The following is a 24,406-nucleotide window of genomic DNA, read 5'->3' as shown; positions in this document are numbered from 1 at the left end:
TTTGAAAGGTGCTCTTTAACTCATTCACTCCCAGCCATTTTCACTGAAGTACTTACTGGATTTTGACTGATTTTGCAAGGCCCATAGAATATTGTGTTCTATTACTATAAAAACATGGAACCTACCAAAAGAAAGATGTTTCATTTTTGTAGCAATTAGCATTAGAATATAGCTAAGTTTCATCATTATTTACAAGCTTGTTGAAAAACACTAGAAAAACGAGTTTGTTGCAACATGGCCCTGGCTGATCTCTTATACTCTGCTGCCACCTGCTGGCCGTTTTTTGGTAATAACTACCATTGCTTTAAGTGACCTCTTCAGGTCAGTAGCTCCATCAGAACCTTCTGTATGTTCTAGCATTAAAAAAAAAACAAAAAAACATAAAATGGGTTTTTGGGAGTTTAGGACAAACTATTAAAAACGTATTTATACGTTTTTGGGTTTGAATGAGTTAATATTATTTTTATTTTTATTTTCTGCGATTGGCTGGCAGTTCAGGGTGCACCCCGCCTCCTGCCCATAGACAGCTGGGATAGGCTCCAGCACCCCCTTGTGAGGAGCAGGCGGTTCAGAAAATGGATGGATGGATATTTTTATTTTTAACGGGGTTTTTTTAAATTGTGAATAGCATACGGACACAAAGATGAATGCAAACTGTAATTTTGCAAGGTCACCTTTACGTTTGTCTTTTTTCGTAGAAGTGAAAAAGCGACTCACAACTTTGTAGGCAGTCTGCGTCGTGCTCGGGTCCACTTGACATATATCGGCTAGTCCAGCTAATGATGGAGTTCTGATTGATACTCAATTTGGGGTCCGTTTTTATTCGGCACACTTAGAAGAGGTGGGCTACGTATACAGTACGGCATGATTGACGGGTCGTAGAATTATTGTAATGCAATCGCTCCTTGCAAATTATTATATCCACCACTTTGCACAATATAAATAAACCAAACAACTATAAATAATTCACAGTGAAAAAAAAAGAAAGAAAAACCTATCTGGCATGCTCGCCTTACTGTTATACTCAACTCAACTTTATTTATAGAGCACTTTGAAGAACATCAGCAGCTGGAACAAAATGCTGTACATAAGATCAAACATAACACAACAATGTAACAAAAGTGAGTGAATAAATACATAAATAAATAAACTCTCAAAGTTGGCCAGATGCATAAAGTATGTGCAACATTTATTCTTACCAGTCATTCATTCAAGACTTTCCACAATCAAAAAATAAATTGATTACCAATGATTACCAATGGGAAATTAAAGGCTATTATTTAATATAATAAAGGCTTCTTATTTATTTACTGATGTAAAATGTATTTACTTGTAAAAAAAACAATAAAAAAAAAACAACTTGTATTCGCACTTCAAAATGTTTGCTTTGTTCTTGTTTACTGCAAAACTGATATTTATGTTTATGTATGCCTGTTTTTAACTCATTTGCTCCCAATAACGTGTAAATACGTTTTTTTTTTATGTTTACGTGTCCCAAAGACGTATTTATACGGGGTTTTTTTTTGTTTGTTTTTTGTTTGTTATTTTATGCTAGAGCATACATAAGGCTTTGATGCAGCCTCTCAACTGCAAAGAACGGTTGCAGAAATGGTAGCTATTACACAAGGCACTGTTATTATTGTTGTTGTTTTTTAAGTTCTCTATAAATAAAGTGAAGAATTTACAAACACTCTTTGTTCCGGTCCTGATGACCGCAATGTATGCAGAATACGCGCATACGATTTCAATTCAAGACCAAATTGCCTACTTCTCGTCTTCAAATCGTACTCGGCGGATCTCGTCTCATTCGGCAGCAGTGAAGCGATGACTCACTCCAATGCAACGGTGAACTCAGTCCGCGCGTAACAAGGAAATCTCATCTCCAATGAACAAGCAAATAGTGTTCACAACAAGGAGAAATAGAATAAATGCCTTGTATTGTGTAGTCGGAAGTTGCACAACGCCAGGAAGTTCCATCAGAGATGTGTGAACTTCGTTTTCTTTGCTCTTTTCAAAGCTCCGTGTAGCGCAGCCGCTGTTGTTTAGCGACACGGGAACAAACAAAAAAAGCTACAAAAGATGCATTGTGGTGTCCACGTGAAAAGCAACGTTTGTTGTAGCCGTCCCCGCGTGTGTGCGTGAGGATTGGCTTTACATGTCCAAGTGTTTTTGTATCTGCCGTTTTTGCCTCCGCGGGGTAGAGAAGGTTGAAGAGGTTAAATGCTTTTTATTTGCTCTGTTTGTTCTGCTGAGAATCTCCACGCTGCTGTGAAATTGGTCCCGCAACCCGGATGCGTCCATCCACCCCCTCCGACCTGAAAGGGAAAAACTAAGCGAGAAGCAAATAAAAACATTTTTGAAAAAGAGGCTCGATGCAGCCAACTCTATCCAATTGTGATACTTTAAGTTGTTTTGTTTTTTTTTCCCCCTCCTTGCTCGTGACCTCCAAACTTGAGACGGTCTCACGGGTCAGTGTCGAGTGCGTCGCGTTGTGAACGCGTCCAGCAGACGCGGGCAGATGCAGCGCCGCTTGACTGACAGCGGCTCGTATGCAGCATAAATGGCGTCGTAAATCAACCCAGGACATTCATGCGGCTTTTGTCTATTTTTTGATTGGTTGATGAATAATCCCTGACAAATGGGTGATGTCATCAAGTAGAACAGATGGGTGGTGATTGTCACTAGGAATTATTCTGAATTTAATCGTTTTTTACGAGGGATGGGCTAGTACTGATACTTAGGTTCCTGCCATCAACATCCAACAACATGAAACACCAATGCCACCTGGTGGCAGAAAATTACCTCAACACAAATCTCTGACTTAATATTTCACACATCTTTTTAATGTAAATGTAAAATTAATTTTTAATTAAATCATACACTTTAGCAAGAGTTTGAAAAACTTCTATACTATGTTTGAATGAATTAAAAGTATTTTTTTTTATGGTTTGTTTGTTTTTGTTCTAAATTGCCAACTTACCTTTAAAAGGCAAAATTCAATAATGTGGTTACCTTTTGGATTTATTGATCTAAATTGGAATTTGTTGGCCTTGGTTGATCTGCTCTGTTATCATTAACTGTGGCGGAACCGGTTCAGTAGTTTAACTCAGTCAAACCCAAAAATGTGTAAATAAGTGTTTTTATACTTTTGTCTTTCACTCTCCAAAATGTATTTGTTTTTTTGTTTTTTGTTTGTTTGTTTTTTTATACTAGTGCAAACAGAACACTTTGATGCAACTGCTGACATGAAGAGGTGGCTTAAAGCAATGGTAGTTATTTAAAAAAAAAAAAAAAAAAAAAAAAAAGAGGCCAGCAAGGGGGAGCAGAGTATAAGAAATCAGCCAGGGCCGTGTTGCAACAAGCTTTTTTTGCCAATGTTTTCACCAGGAACGTGAATAATGATGAAACTTAGCTACATTCTAATGCCAATTGCTGCAAAACGGAAACAGATACAAATGTGTTTTTTGTTTTGTTTTCCTGATGAAGGAAGATACTCTAATCTTTCTTTTTGGTAGGTTTAATGTTTTTATAGCAATAAAAAAACAATATTCAACATCAGTCAAAATCCAGCAAAATAGCAAAAGGGGGTTGCTTCAGTGAAAATGGCCGCCAGTCAATGAGTTAAATGCGGAATTTAAACAAACCGAGATGAATCTCACGATCATCGTTTCCTTGGTGGAGGTAACTACTGGTAGATATTACATGGCATGGCTGTTCAGTGAAAAAGCATGTATAGTACAACGTTCTTAAAAAATGTTTGTGTTTGGGATAGAATAGAAAAACAAATATGCGTACTTTATTGCAACGTCCTCAAAGTTTTCAGTCTTTCCGAAAACCTTTTGTAAAATCCCGCAAATGATGATCGTAAGAGTTAAAGCTTTTTTAACTGGCTTGCCCTCCGGGACCTCGATCGAAGCACACAAAGCAGCGCCAATCCCTCGTTTGAAATTTTGCTGCTCTTTTTTTTTTTTTTTTTAACAACGTCACCTAATTTCCTCCTTCCATAATGACAACGGCTGATCTGGAGCTTTTGGGGCAACCTGCCGAAACGGCTGATTTAATTTGTCTCCGGAGGACGCTCTCGCAAGTCAAACTCCTGATGACTTCTTTTTTTTTTGTAAGAAACGTCTCGCACCGAAGGCCCACGACGCTCGAGTTGAGTGCGCGGCGAAGTGGGGGGAGGGGGGGAGATAATGATGGAACCAAAATGACATTGATGAAATATTCCCTCATGCGGGCGCCCGCGTTGTTGAAATGAGGCGTCGCATGCCGTTAAAGCGTGGCGGTGCGGGGCAAATGTGCGTGGGGGGTTAAACAGCTGGCCGTCACTCAGCGACAAAAAGAGATGACGTTTAAACAAAAAATTGATTTTTGATGCCCCAGTGGCACGCTAATGTGCGAAGAATGACAAATAATTTTGCAGCGTTGATGACAGTTTGTCAGGTTGGGGAGAGGGGGCGGGGCTGGGCTGATTGGGCACCATGGTGGGATTTATTTTGTATTTTTATGCTGCAGATGTGAGTCAAATGATGCAAAATGGTGGCAGGGACCGTTCACGAAGCGGAATCACAAAGTCGACACTTGAGCGATTTTTGTTGTTGTTGTTTTTTTTTTTTTTTTTTTTTAAGGGATGCTGCTCTTGCATTTTGGCGCCATCGCTTTTCCATGACTCATGACTTTGCGGCGACAATATTAAATGCATGAACTGCATTAAGTCCCGCACGGGCAAATAAACCCGGAGGCATCGGCGATGAGGGGGGAGCCTTGCATCCCGACGCGTTTAGTAAAAGTCTGTGACATCAGCAAAATTTGCATGAACTCTGACCAGTGAGGTGTTTTTTTTTTTCTCCTTTTAAATGTGAATCCTTTATGACCCATAATCATATTCCACTGCAACACCAGAGGCTCACTCTCACAGTCAGTCATTGAGAGGGGTGCATTATTAATGCCATGCGTAGGTTTCTGAACGTAGTTACTGTATTATGTACAAGTGCGATATCAAAAATTATACCTTTGCAAAGTTAATATTGACGCGTTACATAAATAAAGATATTATTCCAAGTACAACTAGCTTTTTCTTTCTCATGGTTTATGAAGGATAAGAAGATGATTGCACACATACCAGTAAATCTAGCATTTATCATCAATATCAAAATATGCAAGCTAGTATCTAGTAGGGATGTAACGATACCGGCGATATCGTGATATTAAAACTGCCACGATATCGTCGTCGTCATGTTCACGATATTTAAAAGCAACACATCTGTTGAGAAAAAAAAAAAAAAGATCAGTTTGATTTCCATTTGTGCAGTTCTAGCACCCTTTGGTGGCTAGTTTTTTAGTGCAGTTTAATTTTCATGAGGTATGTTTTGGCACTTCTATGTTTAAAATACACTAATTGTCAGATGAAGGGGATTGTAAAATGTTTTGATGCGAGTCAATATGTGCAATAACTCAATGTGGGCTTGCATTATTAGCGAGTAAGTGCCTCAATATTAAGTGTTATTAGAGATTGAAGGTAGTTTATATATATTGCTGTTATGTACAAAAGCACATAAGCACATGCTTTTTTTTTTTTTTTTTAGAATGAGCTCTTTTTTTTTTTTTTTTTACATTATTGTGTCCTTTTTTATATATCGCAAACCTCCCCACAATATCGTGATAATTATCGTATCGTGAGCTTCATATCGTGATAATATCGTATCATGATGTTTGGATATCGTTACATCCCTAGTATCAGAAAATATTTAACAAAAAAATTAAAAAAAATTAAAATTGCGTGGGATGCTATTTGATTCTGACGGTATGATAACCGTGAGCAAATATATTGCAATATCACAGTATTAAAATTACAACTCTAAAATGACCTTTTTGGAAATATTAAAGTAAATAAATACAGCATATAAGGTCATTTGAACACAGTCTATATAAAATAAAAGATAAAATCTATTAAATTACAATATGTTGTAGAGAAGAAACATGCATCATGTCAAGTTTAAATAAATGTGTTAAGTCTTTTTCTGTTTCAATTCTTCGTGAGTCACAGTGTCCCCTCACTGGTGAGCTATTTTTAGAACATGGGCTACTCATGTCGTCCTTGGAGCTAACTAGTACTATTATTATTTATTTTTTTTTAATACAAACCACATAAATCAGATTGAAAGTTTGAAATCAAGGTAAAATCATCAAATTGGTAATTGGCCCATGCCTAAAGCTTTTTTTTTTTTTTTTACACAATATCCAAGGCTAATTAAAAAAAAAAAAAAAAAACACGTAATGAAAAAGAACGTAGTAGCGAAAATGCGCGTAATGTTACGGAGCAACCTCAACAAAGAAACAAAAGCGTCAAGATCAACTAATCTAATTAAAGCTCATTCAATCAAGGTTATAAAACAATTCTGAAATAGCTGATTGAGATGGTGGCCGTTCGGTTCATTTAAAAGACTTTGGTAAACATACTGAAATAGTGACTAAAATAACTACAAAGAAATTTAATTATTTTCCTGTCAAAGAGGGCAGAAAATACATTTATTCTTCACTGCTCCTTTTCATTCAAGTTTTGCGTTTTCATTTTCAACGGGCCTGATTTGTTCCTTTTTATGTTATGAACAAAAATAATAAATACATCAAAAAAAGACCCTTCTACAAATAAACGGCTTCTCTCTAATAAACACTAGACACAATATTCATAAACTGAGCCTAATCTTTAACTCATTTGCTCCCAATACGTTTTTTTTATGTTTTAAGTGTCCCAAAGACGTATTTATACGTTTTTTTTTGTTTTTTGTTTTTTTTTTTCCAAAAAAGTTTGACTTTCTCTTAACTCATTTGCTCCCAGTAACGTGTAAATATGTTTTTTTTTAATGATGTAAGTGTCCCAAAGACGTAATTATACGTTTTTTGTTTGTTTGATTTTTTATGCTAGAGCATACAGAAGGCTTTGATGCAGCCTCTCAACTGCAAGAACGGTTGCAGAAATGGTAGTTATTACACAAACGGCCAGCAGGTGGCAGCAGAGCAAAGGAGATCAACCAGGGCCATCTAGAAAAAAAGCTAAATTACTTACAATTTTAAATAGATTTGTGAAAACTGATGAAACTTAGCTCTCTTCTAATGCTAATTGCTGCAAAATGGAAACAGATAGAAACATACTTTTTTCCTGATGAAAGAAGAATAAAGAAAGAAAGTAGAAAGAAGAGACTTTAATCTTTCTTTTGGTAGGTTCCATGCTTTTATAGCAATAGAACACAATATTCTGTGGGCCTTGCAAAATCAGTCAAAATCCAGAAAAACAGCCGGGAGCGAACGGGATTGCGAAATGTGAAAATGGCTGGGAGTGAATGAGTTAAAGGACAATTTGCATTTTGATCTGATTCTATTGTGGAGGTGTACCTAATAAAGCGTCCAACGGCTTGTGGTCTATAATGTCCCTTTTTTTTTTTTTTTTTTTTTTTTTTTTTTTTTTTACACCCGATTGCGGCATGCCACAATGGCAACCCAAACCTTGTTTTGCCCGCTCCCTCGCCTCAGCTGGAGCGAATTCGTGATAAGATCTTCCCCAGCATGCAATCACTCCATCCTTCAGCACGGATTTGCTTGTCCGTCCTTTTCCTCCCAACCCGGTCGTCGTCAGCTGGAAAGTGATTGAACGCGTTTTGGAATATGATGGCGCGGAACGGCAGCCGACCTCAGCGGCCGACCTCGGAATAGCGCCAGCCGATAGCGCCTCCTCACCCCGACAAACGGGATGGGATTTGATGCAGGGCCCGATTAAACGCGCGTGTTGCTTTTTGTCCACGCACAAAAAGCTCTTATGTCTCGGGGACGGGGAGCGGCAACATTTTTTTTTTACAAGAGGCTCTCATGTCAGGAAGCTGCGCTGGAAGATGACAAGCGAGGAGGCCCGACGATGGATGATGCCCCGCAGATGAAACCAAAAATAATTAAAAAAAAAAATAAAAAAAAAAGGGTTGGTTTCAAGGGTCTGGAAGGTTTATGAGACCGGAGCCTTTCTCATCAGCGCTTTGTCTCGTCGCCATGGTTTCAACCGCCATGCGGCACATCGGCAATCACTGACAGTCGAAATCATGCAGCCAACCATCGACTTTCATTAGGCGGTAAAATTGGCACGAGTAATCCCGTAAAGAGATTGATGGCACGTGTATGAAAGGAAGCAGTCTGCCGGTTTCACTCAGGAAAATGCACTTTTTAAATACAGGATTTAAACAAACAAACTACTTCTCAATTTACAGATCTGGGCTTTTCTTAACGTGTGGGGGTGATTTTGTCCTAAACCCCCACACCCCCAGCCTGTATTTTGCCATTTTGTGTTTGTTTTGTAAACATCGGGACTTTCTGTGGAAAGACAGTGTTGACACCCCTCCAGCCAATCGCAGAACGGTGGGGTGGATGACTCACTCACTCACTCACTCACTCACTCACTCACTCACTCACACACAGATTTTTTTTTTCTTCACTCACTCATTCACACACGTAAGCTTCTGTGAGTGAGTGAGTGAGTGAGTGAGTGAGTGAGTGAGTGAGTGAGTGAGTGAGTGAGTGAGTGAGTGAGTGAGTGAGTGAGAAAAAAAAAAATAATCCGTGCGTGCTTTCAAATTGCCTGGGGAGTGACGTCACGCAGCCGACACGTTCGTCCGCCCCGTTTGCGACCCCGCCCACCCCCCACCACGCCCCCCGCTCTGCGATTGGCTGGAGGGGTGTAAACACTGTCTTTCCACAGAAACGTCCCGCGCTTTACAAAACAAACGCAAAATGGCAAAACAGAGGCTGTTTAGGACAAAATCACCACCAAAGATGAACATAAACCCAGATGTGTAGACTGGGAGAAAGTTAAAGTGTGTACATCCTGTATTTAAAAAGTGCATTTTCCTGAGTGAAACCGGCATACCTACATAGTTTGAGTCTTTCTCCTTTCCTTTTCTCTTTCACTCTAAGAAACCCGATGAAAGTGTATGATTATGACTGTTTAGTGTCACTGCTCATTGTCCTCTGCACGCTTCCCCCAATAGATATTATGACTGTCATTATCATGTCAATTTGTGACCCGTTTTGACACATATTAAAAAAGCTTTCATACCCAACAAAGTAGAAAGAAAGGCGTGCAATCCGTTTGGGCGGGATCGGTAATGCTGCCGCTGTTTGTTTGTTTGTTTGTTTTTGGCTTCCCGGGTTATCTGCTGCGCGGCGATACAATTAGATGTCGTCCGGGGCCAAATGCAATTCCGTGCACCTTGACTCGCGTTTGCGCGTTCCGATGCTCATTCGTGACCTCTGCTGTTGAAATGGAAATGCACGGCTTCTCCACGGACAACGCGCGCCCGCCGCGTCAGACAAAAAGGGCCCACCGACACAACCGGCTGCGATGCTGAGTGACTTTAGTGTACAGCATGTGTGGAGGAGGGAGTATGTGTGGGTTTGCACAGAACGAGCTTCACTGCAAATACGCTGTCGACTGGAACCTTTTTCAAATGATTTGTCACGTTGGTGAGAGAGATGTGCAGTGGTTTGTTTTGTACTTTTGTGTACAAGATCCCACAAAAAGTTTGACTTTCTCTTAACTCATTTGCTCCCAGTAACGTGTAAATACGTTTTTTGTTTTTTTTATGTTGTAAGTGTCCCAAAGACGTATTTATACATTTTTGTTTTTTTGTTTTTTTTTATGCTAGAGCATACAGAAGACTTTGATGCAGCCTCTCAACTGCAAAGAACGGTTGCAGAAATGGTAGTTATTACACAAACGGCCAGCAGGTGGCAGCAGAGCAAAGGAGGTCAACCAGGGCCATGTAGAAAAAAAGCTAAATTACTTAGTTTTGAATAATTTGTGAAAACTGATGAAACTTAGCTCTCTTCTAATGCTAATTGCTGCAAAATGGAAACAGATAGAAACATACTTTTTTTTCCTGATGAAAGAAGAGACTTTAATCTTTTAATGCGTTTTTTGTTTTTTTTACAGAGTGTACTGCTAATATAGTGCATATTTTCCCTCATTAATAAAACAATACAAAATGTGTTGTCAAATTGATTCATGGCATGACCATTCCATATAATGGGGAAAGGTGACTTGAGATACGAGTGATTTGAGTTGCGAGCGTGGTCACGGAATGAGTTACTCTTGTATTTCAAGGCACCATTAAACGCTAGTAATTATTAATGAGAGCTGAGCCATCGACATTATTGCACTATTTGTCTTGGAAAATGTGAACTTAATGTTTTTCAGTTTTGTTTTTGTTTAAGAATTTTTTAAATATTTTTATTTTTTTTATTTTTATTTTTATTTTTTCATTTTTTTGTCCCTTTTTGCACTTAAATCTAAATAAATATGTATTACTGTGCAGTACATCAATATACTTGTGTATCTTCACATTGTATTAATTAAACAATACGCAGATGCTTTCACTCTATTCTTAATGATACAATCAATATGATTATCAATCGCCATGATTAGCAATTGGATGAAAATGTGAAGTTTTAATGTCCATTCATTTCCGACTGTGGGAGAAATTAAATTGATCTTGAGTGGCAAAATAACAATAACCGACGATTGTATTCATCTGAAGTGGGAAGATGTCCCGTCTTGCGCAACACATTGTGAGATTGAGTTTGTAATGGTGCGATTTGTTCGCTTTATGTCTCTGTAGACATAATTCAGCCGAGCGTGTTGATTGGCGAATAGAAGCGCTGCTCGTTAGGCCGTTGGATTTTTATCAGACGGGTCGAGCAACTTGCAAATTTACAGAACCTGCTCAAGAAGGCGGGACGACGTTGGTTCTCCGATAACAAGCAAATGGCCGCTTTTATCGGCTCATCGCCGGGACCGTTTACGGCTTCCGAACCGGAGCGTCCGCGTGAGTGACAGCCTTCAGGCGGACGGATGAAGGGCGTGGGTGCGTGCCAGCGCCGAGGAACACGGCAGACTAAATGAATTATTGATGCTTTCAAAAGCTGTGGAGGCACTCTCCTTTGTTACCTCTGTTTGCTGCTCTTAGCGGGAGAGCTCGGCCATCTCATCAAATGCGTCCTCACGGACATCATTGTCACCTCTTTTTTTTTTTTTTTTTCCAGTTCCTTATAATTGGCAAACACAAAGGAGTATAAGGACCACAATATAGAAAAGAAAAGAAAAAAAAAGAACATTCAATAAACATTTTAACATTAAAAACAGTGGTGACTAGGAAAAAAAAAATTACAAAAAATAATGAAAAAAAATTATTACATGAATCCGCAATATAATTGACACCTATTGAAATAAATTGGGGGGGGGGACATTTTTTCAAAAAAGTGCACTGATGAACAATCAATGTAAGTTTTCCACTAAAAACGGTGTTTGTCGTATTAATTTATTAATTTATTTATTATAATAAATTAATATTTATTAAAATGATTATTTATTATATATATATATATATATATATATATATATATATATATATATATATATATATATATATATACATATATATACTGTGTATATAGGAGAAAGATGAATCGATAAAAACGATTCGATACTGTGATGATATTTGGCTCACGATATCGATAATATCACGATACACGATATCTACGATTTTAGATATAATGTCAAAAAAAAATTTAGCAACATATCACGATATGTGACTGAAGAAGCCAAAAAATGCCCAGAAAAATTTCTAATTATGCATTTATTCAATGCCAAAACTTGAAGAAACATGTAGTGCCTCACTTAGCCTTTTAACTGTAAACATTGCAAAATGAGACAAAATAAAGTGCATAAACATTTATAACATAACACTGCACAACTGGACACATTATATCGATATCTATCGTCAGTGTATCAATAATTTATTGCAACAATATATTGATATTGATTTTTTTTTTCCTCCCACCTCTAGTAGTAGTAGATGTAACGTTATCCAAACATCATGATGACATCACGATTGGAAGGTCACGATACGATAATTATCACAATATTATGGGGATGTTGGCGATTCTATATATAAAAAAAAAAATGTCACAGTATTGTAAAAAACTTAGCCCATACTATTGACTCCATTCACAAGCATATTACGTTCCCTTTCATCTGACCATTAGCATGGATTTTTAAACTTAGAAGGGCCAAAACATGCCTCGTGAAAATTAAACTGCACTACAAAACTAGCCACCAGGGGGTGCTAGAACTGTTTTAATGTCGTGACATGATGACGACGATATATTGTGGCAGTTTTAATATCACATTATCATGATATGCCGTTACATCAATGTAGTGCAAAATGATTGTAAATTGTATTGGAATCCTGGTTGATTTTTTGCGACTCTTGTAAATCCTTGTTGTGGCGGACACTGCGTACAAAACTAGCGAGCTAGCATAACTATTCCCCCAAAATACTCCAGAGCGACTGTTCTTTTCTTCTTCATGATGCATTTTTGGACATAGACTGCGAAAAATATGGTCATTTGTTCTTGTAAATCAATTCTTAGAATTGTTTCCTGGCAACAGTGTGACTTTTTCTTGCGCTTAAACACTTTATTCTTGAAAATGTTGACTTTATTACGTGTGATATTTGTGATATTTCCTCTTAGGACGCTTAATAGACTTTTAGTCCCGAGTAACTGCGGACTTACCTTTGAGCGTCAACATCTGCTCGGCTCAGCTAGTGATCTGGAAAGAAGAACCCCCCCCCCCCCCCCCCCCTCCCCTGGAGGAATTATTTCACACACACCGGAAGAGTATGGAAAGAGTCCCAAAGTGGAGAGAACACGCACTGAACTCCAGCAAGAGTATCTTGGCCATGCGTGAACTGATGCTGATGACATTTACATGTAGCTGTGACGCCTGAATGGCTTCAGTCGCTCTGTGGGTCTGTGCAAAAATCGGGAGGGGGGGGGCGAAAAAAAAAAAAAAAGGAATGGAAAATGCTTGCGGATGCACAGAGACGCCGCAGTTTAACACTGCAAGACAAACACTCCAGTCGTACAATTCTCTTGTTGTTGCAGCGTGAAGGCGAGCGCAACTGACATATGGACGAGACAAGTGTGTTCAAAAAAAAAAAAAAAAAAAAACAACGGCTGAGACGTGTATTTGTTTTGTTTTGGGTTTTTTTTCCCCCTCTTAGGGCATAACGGTATAAAGATGACTCACGGTAAAATGGAAAGTTGTTGGAAACCTTTCAAAGCCGTTTTACAAATGTCATCTCATTCTGTCGGCAAAGTTTTCACGTGGCCTGATGGAGAAAGCGATGGATGGCTCATAAGAAAAGAACATTTTGTGCTGCTGGATGTCTGGAATATATATATATATATATATATAAGTTACTTCATGTTTAAGAATAGACAGCTCTTAATATGAAAAGAAAAATGCACTGAGCTGTCACCACTGTCTTACAAATGCAATTATGCCATCTAGTGGCAGAAAAAAATGACCTCAACACAATTCAATATCACACATTTTTTTTAAATACAGTACATATTTTTAATTTTAACTCAAGTTTATGAATTATTATGAAATTACTGTATTGATGACTAAAAGATGTAGCCATATTTCTATTAGTTTAAAATTTGCTTTCCACTTTTATGTTAACAAGAGTATGAAAGCGTATTTTATATAATTTTAGATATTTTATTGTACATTAAGAACTGATATAAAATTTGTGATTAATCGTGAGTTAACTATTGAAGTCATGCCATTAATTGCCTTATGCCTTATAATGCGGTGCGCCTGAAAATACGGTATAGTCTTCTTCAAACAATTGTCCCTTATTTGTCAACATATTAATATATCAATTAAATTCCAACTGCAGTTGACGTTACTGTATTTTCCACTTGTTAACTCATTCACTCCCAGCCATTTTCATGTTCTATTGCTATAAAAACATGGAACCTACCAAAAGAAAAATGTGTCTCTTCTTTCATCAGTGAAAAAAAAAAAAAGCGTACGGTATTTATTTTTTTTTTATCAGTTTTTATGTTTTGTAGCAATTAGCATGAGAATTAGCTAAGTTTCATCATTATTCACAAACCTCTTGAAAATACTTGGAAAAAGAGCTTGTTGCAACATGGACCTGGTTGATCTCTTATACTGTGCTGCCGTTTTTTTTGTTTTTGTTTTTGTTTTTGTAATAACTACCATCGCTTTAAGCGACCACTTCAGGTCAGAAACTGCATCAAAGCCTTCATACAAAAACTCTAGGAAACAAAAACCTAAAAAACGTATAAATACGTTTTTGGGGGTGAATGGTTAATGTCACGACGTAATCCGCGCTTGTTGAACAAGGTAATAAGCCCTAGTTACCAACTACAGCGATCTCTTTTCAAAAGTAATCTCAAAAATAGCGACTGTACTCAACTAAAGTGCAGATACCTGAAAAATCTACTTCATTAGAGTAACAAAGTTTTTGTTCTTCGTTAGTCGCCATCGCTTCCCAAAAAGCCCGACCGGATGTTCGATAATTAGCGAATCCTTTCATCTCGCCGTCCAAATATCTCAGCGACCACTCTTGTTACTTTCAAAGGGAGCTCCTTTGACTCGTAACGCGCTTTTTCCCGACCGTAATGAGGACTTCATTTCTCGTGTTTCCCGTTGAACCCGCAACCGGCCTAAAACCCCCGGTCGGATCCGCTTGCGACTAATCATTCCAAAATGGGCCCGCGGAAGCCCCCGAGTGGAAAGCTTCCCGAGCGTTGACGAAGAGCCGAGGAATGGCTCCAATTTGCCGTCCTCCCACCAACCTCTCGCTAATCCTCGCGCAGCGTGCGCCCTGATTACAAACCTGTCACATCGCATCGACTGCCAGGCAGCAAATTGGAAGTGATTGATCCGACGCCGCCGCCATCGAACGTACGTGGGAATCAAGTTGGGAAAGGCGGGACGGCCGTTAGGTGGGTAGGAAGGTAAGAAGGAATGTAGTCGCCACGTAAGTGGGTAGGAACAGGAAATAGGAAAAGTCTACACACCCCTGTTCAAATGCCAGGTTTTTGTGACTTGAAAAAATATGACAAAAGTGATGTCGTCTTATTTCGGTACATTTCTTTACAATTAACAGCATCATGAAACTGTCCACTAGTTTGATTCATTTGCAAAAACGACAGATACGCCTTGTTGAGGTGCAGTCTAACCACAGCGGCAAAATCTCCATTTTTACTTCCTGGTAGGTTGTCGGGATATAATGATATCAAATATCATGATACGATATTAACACAATATGAATTTCACGATACGATAATTATCACGAGATTGTGGAGAGGTTGGCGATACAAAAAAAAAAACAAATAATACAAAAAAAATGCATACAAAATACAAAAAAAAAAAAGTCACAATATTGTAAAAAGAACAAAAAAAAACATTATTGTGCTTTTGTACATTACAGAAATGAAAAGTATAAAAATATGATCGAGAAAAAAAATATATATATGCTAGTATTTGTGGAGAATGGGGTCAAGTTATATTTTACAATTTTAAAAATGTGCAGAATTTCACAAATTTTAAAGATTAGATAGCTCATTTGTCTTTTTTTTTTACAGCACATCTTTTTAATTTTAACTCAATGTTATGAATTATTATGAAATTACTGTATTAATGACTTCAAGATGCAGCCATATTTCGATTAGTTTAGCATTTTTGCCCCCACTTTTATTTTAACAAGAGTATGAAAAAAATATTTTATTGTACATTTAAAACAGGTCTAAAATTTGTGATTAATCACGAGTTAACTATGGAAGTCATGCGATTAATTACGATTAAAAAGTTTAATCGCCTGACACCCCGAGTAAATAGTACTGTATAATGTACAACAAACAAAAGGCAGTCTTATGTCCAACAGTTCCTTCCTTCTTTTCTTCCACTTACGAACAATAAATGCCTGCTTTGAATTAAAAAAAAAAATCTAATAATCTCACTTCTCTTCATGGACACACAATTAAAAAGTTACCTGCTGAGCTTGTGACGGCATTTGAACCCTGCAGTTGCCAACCTAACTGTTATTATTATTATTACTTTAGTTCTTTTCTCATTATTTTTATTTTTTTTAACAGTTTTACTTGACCTGGTGCTCTTCACTGTGAAAAATAATGTTTGACAAAAAAAAAAGAAAAAAAGAAAAAAAAAGAAACGTTAAACCCAGTTTATCTGACATGATTTGTATCATATGGTATATAATTCCAAAATGGACTCCGGGAATCAGCAACCTGAACATCCAAGAATGGTTGCTCACATCATAAAAATCAATCACTCGACTTGGCGTTCAAAGCAATTTGAATGAAATCCACTTTTTTTTTTTTCTTTCTTTGCCATTCAAACAATCCTTCAGTTCAGTGACGTCTCAAGCAGACAGCAGATCAGATGAGCACTAACCGAAGCCCACAGCGCCCCCAGGCCCTCACTGGTGGAACTACACCCTCCTCCTTTCCCTCCTCCCTCATCTTCCACTCGCACTTTCATCTCATTTCATTGCTTTTATTTGCTCGTCAGCGTGTCAGTGGGAACTGTCTTGCGCGCGTGCGTGACGAGTGGGCGTGGAGTTTGCGTTAATGTGCAGAAAATGAGGTAAAGGTGATCAAAAAAAGAAAAAAAAGAAAAACAAATGTGGAATAAAAGACAAAAAGAGGCAGAGAGAGGCTCTTGTACAAGTGTGTGTATGTGCCACGCGTGGGAGTGGATCCTCCCTTCACCACCCTCCCCTCCCGTCCTTCCATCCATTCCACCTCCCATTTGCATTCCTCCTCATTGCGGGACGGAGCGTTCGGCGCGCGCACGCACTGTCTGGGAGTCGTGCAAAAAAAAAAAAAAAAAAACAACGGACGTTCCTTCATTCTCTCTCTCTTTCTTTTTTTTAATTTAACGGGAGTGTTGTTGTTTGGGTTTTTTTCCGCCGCACCTCCCACGCATGAAGGTGCTGGACTTGAGGTAGTGCTCGCGAGCGTGCACGCGCGTGCGTGTTCCTCCGTGGGGGCTCGCTTGGAGTTTTGCTGTCGCGCGGCTTGGAAAATGCGAAAGGATGCTCGGCAGCAGCAGCGGCGGCGGCGGTGAGCACCACAGCAGGTGAGTTTCTTTCTCGCACGCGGCGCGTGTCCTTCATATTGTTCGCGTTTAGTGGCATCCCCAAAAATAATCATCATCATCATAATAATAAGATTGTGCAAAGTGCACGCTGATCCGGTTGAGGCGCGCGTCCTCTTGCAGGTGACAAAGAAATAATCTGATCGGAATATCGGCAGCAAGCATGCGCATATACTGTTCGAGCTTTTACAGCCACATATGTGTGCATAAGGGATTTAGCCATTAATCACATTGTAATTGTCCCGTGGATGTGATTGCAGCGTCCGTTTTTTTTTTTTTTTTTTTTTTTTTTTTTAGAGGCTCCATATTAATCTTCGCCGCTGTGATAACATTGGCAGCATCATCTGCAAAGATGGCTTATCTGTTCAATGGGCTGCATCCTGCATTTGATGACCCCCCCCCACCCCGCCCCCTCCCTCCCTAACAATTGGGTATCACATTGTCAACTACAAGATGGTGAAACTTGGTCTTTTGGCAGGATCAGCACCCATACTCATCCCCCCAAGACCCCCACCCTCCCTCCCTCCTTTTTTTTTCTTTTCTTTTTGCACGTAAGGCCTATCTTTTGCCCGTGTTTGAGAACAACACAGAGACGCAGTAGAGTATCACAAGGCTGTGTAATGCTGCGCCTGCGGACATTCATAAAGTGCTGTTAGGTTATAAATAGCCTCGGGGAAGGGAGAGGAAGGAGAAGCGGAGAGAGGCGGCACACGGGCAAGGTGTGATGTCCGATATACACCCCCCCACCCAATCCGCCCCCCCCCCCCCCCCACAAAACAAAAAAACAAAACAAAATGTCGCCATTCAAGGAGAGATTAGGAGAAAGGGTGTGGCATCCGTGAAGTTGTTTAAATGCCGAGTCAGCACCAGCTGCAGTGCCATGAGTGCTCTCAAGAGTTAATCGCTTTTTTTTTTTTTTTTTTTTTAATCAGAGCCATATTAAATGGATGACAAATATACTGGCAGGACTAAGAATAGTTTTACAATTTGAGTATTTATTTTTTTAATACCCAACTGTAAAAAAAAAACAAAAAAAACAATGAAGAGGAAGAAGGCATTCCCGCCGTTTGTAGGCTAGGAATGCTAACGCTAAAAACAACGCTAACAAAGACGCCCAAGTGCTTCTCTCGGCCATTTGTGGGTTTTGAATCCGTGGCGGGCAAATGACAAGAAAGCAACGTGGGCATACTGTATGTAGACAGACAACTTGTCTTTTCTAACGTTCATACATTCATTCATGATTTTCTGAACCGCTGACATGGTTTACAAATTAGCAGTTGACGCTAACTTTAGCTCTTGTGGCTGACTGCGACTTGTTTTGCATGAAAGACTTGCGATATTTCATTGATCCACTGAGCCTTGAGAAATTTTATTATCTTTAATTACACAAGTTAGAGTCCTAGAAAAAAACAACAACATGTTGAATATTTGTTGGTTAAATTACATGGTGGGTTTGCTATTGCTATTATACAGAGGGGAATAGCAATGTGATAGAGTTCTTCAACTTAAGTAACCTCCAGCCATCCATTGTCTTGTCACAAGGGTCTTGGGGGGTGCTGTAGCCTATCTCAGCTGGCTTTGGGCAGTACTATGCGGGGTACACCCTGGACTGGTTGCCAGCCAATCGCAGAATTTAAGTAACCTTTTATAGGAAATTGTGCTTGCCATTGCACAGGATTAATGCAACGTTTTACTTTGACTTGAACATTTTGGTTAAGAAAAAATGCTTTTATGCTCATAAATTGAGCGAATTCAATTCACAACCTTTTTTTTTGTATTTATCGACTATTGCTTTCACAATCTGTTTGTTAAGAAAAGAAAACTCATGCTTTGGGTGCTGTCACATGACTGTGTCACCAATCCGAGTAAACCACTCGTGTCACTTGACTCCGTTTCACCAATCAAATGGACCCACCGAGTCACGTGACCGCACACAACGTTTCTGCGGTCCCACATAGAAGTCAAGTTTTCCAAGTGATCCATTTACGTGAAGCGTAACGAAAATGTCAAAATGAAATCGATTCAATCGAGCAAATTAGAATCGATGCCCAGCCCGAGTAACAATACTCTTGAGTGCATTTTTTATTTATTTTTCCCCCACTCTTCTGTCTATACGGCCCACGAGAAGCAGGTTTCGCCACCCTGATCTTAAAAGGTTGCGGATCAATGGCGTCCGCTTTTAGACGCCTGATCCGCTTTGTAGTCCGCGCGGCCTCAGCAACGCATTAAACAAATGCGCGGATGGCGACCTTGGCAGCCCACTCGTCAATAGCGTTCACCTCGCTGACCCCCCCCCCCCCGCGGGATGAAGGCAGGAATCAAACAATCCCCTTCATCCTCCTCACGTGCCGCCACCGCCGCCGCCCACGTCCGCATATCGAATCGCCACCTGGTGATCGATGCCTCCGATAACGGATCGCGTGGCGGTCTCTCGCTTTATTGCTTGACACCGCGTTTGAAGACTGGTGCAAAGTGACAGATCTCGCTCGACGCAGTCAAATGGCCGGCAGTGTTAGCGGCCCGGCGTCGGCTCGAGATGGCGTCACTTCATCCCGGGTGTAAACTTGACACCTCCTGCATTGACAAGGTGTTTATTAGCTCCCAGTTGGCGGCGGTCCGTGACGCCCACAACGGCATGGCAATGATGTTGTTGTTAGTCTGACACGACATGGCTGCCGTTAAGTTGAGGCCCGTCTGGATGCATGAAACTGGTTGGCCTCAAGGGGGCGGGAGGTCTTGATGGGGGCTTGGAGGGTGTCGGGTGCACATGACGATGACATAATCATATACTAGTTGTCTTTATTTCACACTTTTAGCTGTGTATTGATTCTGAGGCAAGGTGAGTTTATTTGTATAGCACTATTCATGCACGAGGAAAATCCATGGCAAGGTTATTTGAACTAAAACTAAAATTCAAAAAACAATTTTTTTAACAAAATAAAATCAAAACAAAAATAGTGTGTTCTATTGCTATCAAAACATGGAACCTACCAAAAGAAAGATTCGCGTCTCTTCTTTCATCAGGAAAAGAAAAAGTATATTTCTATCTTTCCGTTTTGCAACAATTAGCATTAGAATATAGCTAAGTTTCATCATTATTCACAAATCTGCTTAGAATTGTGAGGAAACAGCTTGTTTTCAACATAGTCCTGGTTAATCTCTTATACAGTGATGCCACTTGCTGGCCGTTTTTGTAATATCTACCATTGCTTAAACGGTTCTCTACAGTAGAGAGGCTGCATCAAAGCCTTCTGTATGCTCTAGCATTAAAAAAAAAAAAAAAAAAAAAAAAATGAATACGTCTTTGGGACACTTAAAACATTGAAAATAGAGCGTATTTATACGTTTTTGGGAGAAAATTAGTTCATATCATGACATGATGGCGACGATATATTGTGGCAGTTTTAATATTGCGACATCACGATATTGCCATCATCGTTACAGCCCTACTTAGTCCCCATGCCGACACCCTGAAAATGCACTTTCCCTTTCGATAGGAGGGATGTAACGAGATCCAAACGTCACGATACGATAATTATCATGAATAGGTTGGCGATATTTAAAAAAAAAGTCACAATATTGTAAAAAAAAAAAAAAGAGCTCATACTAAAAAAAAAGCACAATATTGTACTTTTGTACATAACATCAATGTTGTTGTTATTATTATTATTATTATTATTATTATTATTATTATTATGTTATGTTGTTAATGCACGCACACATTGAGTTCCTCCACATATTGACTTGCTTCACAGGCATAATACGTTCCCATTCATCTGACAATTAGTGCAGATTTTAAACATAGAAGGGCCAAAACATCCCTAATGAAAATTAAATTGCACTAAAAAAAAAAAAAAAACTAGCCACCAGAGGGTGCTCGAACTTCACAAATGTAAATCAACCTGACTTTTTTTTTTTTTTTAACAGATGTGTTGCATTCAAATATGGTGAACATGACGACGATGATATTGTGGCAGTTTTGATATCACGATATTGCGCTTATCGGTACATCCTTATTCGAGAGTTGATCAAGAGTTGTTACCATTTTTTTCCCCTGATAATGCCAATCCCTCACAGTTTTGTTACTGTTTTAAAAATAGTATTTGTCTCCCAAGTTTTTTAACGTACAAAAGTTAACGAAATATTTTAACTGTTTTTTTGGAATAAAAACATTTTCATACTTTTGAATTTGCGTGTTTTACACTATCTAGCTGTCACCTGTATTTCTGCAAAGGATGCTATAGATGTGTCAACGTGAAGTTGTTGCATTGGAGCTTTTTATGAGACTTTCAGAAAAAAGAAAAGAAAAGAAAGGTGTCTTCTCTTTGTGCCGTCAAGTCCCCTGGCAGAGTTGCAGCTTTGTACTTTTTCATCGTTTCTGGTGACGAATCGCAAGTTCACGCTCCTCGCCCGAGCCCGTGCGCGCGCCGTCTCATAAATAGCTGTTGATTCCAGCCCGATGTTCCGCGCTCGCTTGAACCCAGCCGGCGTTGCGGGCTTTGCAATCGCTCTTTGCCCTCCACTTCACCTCCATCGGCGGAGGAAAGCGGCGGCGCCGACGACTTGCCGAATCAAATGTTTTCTCTCTCAAATCCTGTGATGTTTGCCGGCATTAACATAATTATTGTGTACGCTAATCCAAAGCTGACATTTTTGAATTATTAATTTATATTGCAGGTTCATGTGGCGGGGACATATTTTCTTAAAATGTTCCTTTTTCCCTCTTTGTTTGCCGCCGGAAATGGTTGTGCAAAAATAACGAATTCAAGAAAGCTCATTAATTTCATATTGCTTGAAACGTCTTGTAGTAGCCAAACGAGGTATATTCAAGATAGTATTCATTAACATTCTACTCGATCTCAGCCGACATGTGCTACTCATTGTCATTTTGACATAAATATTCAGGTTTATCAAATCCTCCTAAAAAAATATTGTTCAATCATGTTTATTTTGATATTCCCCAATTTTTTTGAACTGGAATACTGCAAAATCATTTTTTTTGAAAAAAAAAAAAAAAAAAAAACTATTTACATTTAAGCTATGATGTGTCCACTACAGAGGACATTTTTTAAAACTTAAATGCTAGACTCAAATACAGTTAAAATAATTCAAACAATACTTTAATGTGTTCTTAAGAGTCTTATAGAAAACATGCCAACAACATTTAAGGCCGAAATGTGTTCAATAAAAAGGTGTTATACACTTACTTTTCCTCTTCCCTAAAAAGTGCTTGCACTGAGGGAAGCCATTTTCTTTTATGATGCAATCAAAGGTAGCAAAGCCCCACCCCTACACATTTGGTATCATTGGAAAGCTCTGAATGTCCTCTATAGAGCACAAAAGTGCAATCGTATGCACTGGGTGGGAGATATTCAGGTTTAAAAAGGTCCACTACAGTGGACACATTTGAATTCCTTGTAGTCAGGAGGATATGAAATTTCAATTCAATTTTAATTCATTCCATTAAAAAAAGATAAATGAAAAAGGGGCAGAAAGAAGTAAAACAACAATAACGGAAAATAATCAAGACAAAATAAATGACAGCGAGCAGTCAAGACGCTTTCAAAATAACAATCCTATAAAAATAATTCAGCAGCATGTCCTTATATTATATGTATTTTCTTAGTAATTGAGCTTTTGTCAAGTTTTTAAAAATACAGATAGACTGAGATGATTTTGTTTTACAATCCAGATTGTTCCATAAGCTGACACCGTGAGTTGAAATACATCGTTCTTTTTGTTTTGGAGAAAATATCTGTTCCTCTTTAATTTGTACTCAATTTCCCTTTTTTTTTTTTTATTATTTGTATATTAACTAGCAAAATGACATGATGGGCTTTAAACATTATTTTGAGACAGTTAAACTCCATCAATTCATTAAATTTTAAAGTTTTTAGCTGTATAAATAATGGATTAGTGTGGTCTCTGTATCCACAGCCGCAAATGACACGAATTTCGGTAAAAGAAAGATGGAGCCAGGTATGGAACAATCAATGCCTGAAATGTGCACATAACGTACAATTGTCCAAGTTTATAAATCATGGGAATAGAAATTCCAGAATTGCTCCATGCTGCCCAACATGTACAAATGTTTTTGGGGGTTTTTTTGTACAGGCTGCACGTCCTTGTTTCCTTCAGGACATTTTATTTGAAAGCCACACTCTGCTTTTCAATGTTGCTCCATCAAGTAAACAGGCGGACCGAAGCAATCAAACGCCAATCCTTGATGGAGATTATAAATAACCACATCCCACTGTGACCTGCTTTCACGCAAAGTAGCTGAGAGGGGCGACTATCGGCACTCGCTGTAATCACAAATACAGGCACAAGGGGGGATAATTATCATGCACTTATTTGTATCGGCCTTGTTGGAGACAAGTCGGAGGTATACTAAAAGGTCAGGAAATTGCACTCATAATGTTCATGTTTATATTTTCTTCTCTTAGTCCGCCCAATGTTTTCACAATATGAGAATATTTGTATTTGCTAGGAGTGTCAGAATCAATGCGTTAGTTTTGAGTTCATTTAAAGTTTCTTTAACGCCGCTAATATTTTATAACGTGCGATTAATGACCACCCCTCACTTGGAAAAGCTGTAGTGGGGGAATTCCGGTCGCAACATAGCAGACACGTCCACGTCAAAATTTAACAGCAATACATGTAATAATAATGCATATATTTGTGGAGACGGGGGTCAAGTTGTATTTTGCAATTTAAAAAAATATGCAGAATTTCACAAGTTACCCATCCATCCATCCATCCACCCATCCATTTTCTGAACCGCTTGCTCCTCACAAGGGTCGCGGGGTTGCTGGAGCCTATCCCAGCTGGCTTCGGGCAGTAGGCGGGGTACACCCTGAACTGGTTGCCAGCCAATTGCAGAATTTCACGTTACTTCATGTTAAATATTAAATAGCTCTAATATACAAAGAAAAAGGCTCTGAGCTGAATGCAATTATGCCATCTAGTGGCAGAAAAATGACCTCAACACAAATCAATATCACACTCGTTTTTTACAGTACAGTACATCTTTTTAATTTAACTCAATTTTATTAATCTTTTTGAAATTACTGTACCAATGACTAAAAGACGCAGCCATATTTCTATTAGTTTAACATTTTTTCCCACTTTTAAGAGTATGAAATTTTACATTAATGCTGCATTCGAGGATGGTCGAAAGTCGGATATATCCGAGTTGTTTTTTCCCAGCTCCGACCTGAAAGCGTTCGAGGCAAAAGTAAACAACCAAAATGGCGGATAGTGATAAATTGTTTTTTTTTTTTTTTTTTTTTTTTTTTTTTTTTGGTCCTCAAAACTCATTTTGTCCTCCAGCAAACTTACCTTCTCGTACTTTAGCTTCAT

General features: G+C 38.8%; 1 protein-coding gene across 8 annotated transcripts in view; it reads left to right on the top strand.

Annotated features, from left to right (window-relative positions):
- Window positions 1–24,406, top strand: part of lingo1a (leucine rich repeat and Ig domain containing 1a) — a 340,201-nt gene that overhangs the window by 290,068 nt on the left and 25,727 nt on the right. Inside the window, exon 1 of one of the 8 annotated variants that reach the window (XM_077517519.1) lies at window positions 16,720–17,026. The exons of the other annotated variants lie outside the window; for them this stretch is intronic. The gene's annotated coding sequence lies outside the window, so the exon portion shown is untranslated. Of the gene's footprint in view, window positions 1–16,719; window positions 17,027–24,406 lie in introns of those variants that run through there. 8 annotated transcript variants of the gene reach the window in all.

Source organism: Festucalex cinctus, chromosome 3 (genome assembly GCF_051991245.1).
Source record: "Festucalex cinctus isolate MCC-2025b chromosome 3, RoL_Fcin_1.0, whole genome shotgun sequence".
In the NCBI taxonomy this organism is placed as follows: Eukaryota; Metazoa; Chordata; class Actinopteri; order Syngnathiformes; family Syngnathidae; genus Festucalex; species Festucalex cinctus.
Note: the sequence above shows the minus strand (reverse complement) of the source record. Positions and strands in the feature narration are given on the sequence as shown.